Source organism: Chrysochloris asiatica, unplaced genomic scaffold (genome assembly GCF_000296735.1).
Source record: "Chrysochloris asiatica unplaced genomic scaffold, ChrAsi1.0 scaffold00040, whole genome shotgun sequence".
Taxonomy (NCBI): Eukaryota; Metazoa; Chordata; class Mammalia; order Afrosoricida; family Chrysochloridae; genus Chrysochloris; species Chrysochloris asiatica.
The window spans coordinates 22,127,215-22,128,767 of record NW_006408558.1 but is presented as its reverse complement, the minus strand read 5'-3'; positions in this window follow the sequence as shown (position 1 = coordinate 22,128,767).

The following is a 1,553-nucleotide window of genomic DNA, read 5'->3' as shown; positions in this document are numbered from 1 at the left end:
GCCAGACCCCGGCAGGGGTGGATGGGGTAAGGTTTCCCTAGGAAATTCTATAAAGCAGCCTTTACTATACTCAAAGAATGAGCAGATGCATTGTCATGATAGGAAAAATCCTTGGGTATAACTTTCCTGGATTTTTTTTACCAACAATGCAGTTTTCAATTTTCTTAAAATGTATCCATTATACGACTTGGTGATTGTTCTGTGTCCTTTAGAAAATCTATCAAGTTTACCCCTTTGGGGTCCCAAAAAACAGTCACTAAACCCTTCTGCACAAACTGTTGTGCTTTGAATTTAACTGGCCCAGCAGATCCCCTTGGAACCCATTGTCTGAATTCTCTTGTGGAGGTTTAGCTCAGTGACGAGGGCAGCCTGTGTTTGGTGATTTCATTACTCAGTTGATCAAGCCACCTTTCCCCTGAAGGCACCCTAATGAGACTAAGACAAGTGTAGTACTGAGAGACTTTGGATGCAGCCATACTTTGATTGCAGAGGCAAGTTGAAACACTTTTTGTTTGATATAAACCTGTGCCTGCATTAAGTAAAACCCTAAGAGCAATACTTATCGACTTGCCCTTAATTTTTTTTTTTTAAAAAAAAAGGCATATTTTTTAGCTTTCTCAGAGCTCTCCAAAGGAGCATTATTGGAAAGACCCTGTGATTTATGGAGAAACTACCACAGGATGCAGGCATTGTCATGAACAGGCTGCCCTTAAGCCCTAAACCCATTCCATCCATCACTGTGTATAGGCGAACAGCCAGGCATGCTGGGATCAAACATCTGATTCCAAAACCTCCAGTTTTCTCCATATGCCACAGCTTCAGAGCCCCATTCTTCTTCAGGGGTGACAGAGGTAAAGAAATATCAATTGACAATATGTCCAATCTCTTTATTGTTTGCCTTCTAAAAACCATGAATTCTCTAAGAAATCCATTGTTTTGGTGAGTGTTTGAGGAAGGAGTACCTGAGCAAAAGGGAGAAATAACTGGATTGCTGCTCTGACCCCAGAGACCCTATGGGTTCCAAGGAGAAGCAAGGCCAGGGAAGGAGAAGGAAAGGGGGAGAGATTGTTTGGGATGCTGTGTTTATTATACACAAGGAGCAGAATCCATAGAAACCTTTTGCAATAAGGTTTCCTATTGCTTAACAGCAACTTTCAAAATGCAAGCATCCCTCAGGGGAAAAGTAGTCATCACCATCCCTGAGGTTTGTGGTACTCTCCACTCTCCCAGCTGGCCTGTCCCCCTGCCCATGGTCTTCCTCCCATAACAGACCACACACAATCCTTTGTAATGTTTATTTATTCATTTGAATCATAGAACAATGTGATAACACTGCAAATTGCTTAAATGTAATTTTCTTACAAATTGTTTTGTAAAATCTTTTTACATTGAATTACAATGCTGTTAGTTACAACATTTGTAGTTACTGAACAGATTTCCTATGTTTTTTCCTTTTCTTTAATTACTACTCCATAATCAAAAGTTATTGCTACAAATTCAGATAGTCATTGCTACAACTAAAACACCAGTTACTACAAAAACACCAGCAGCAA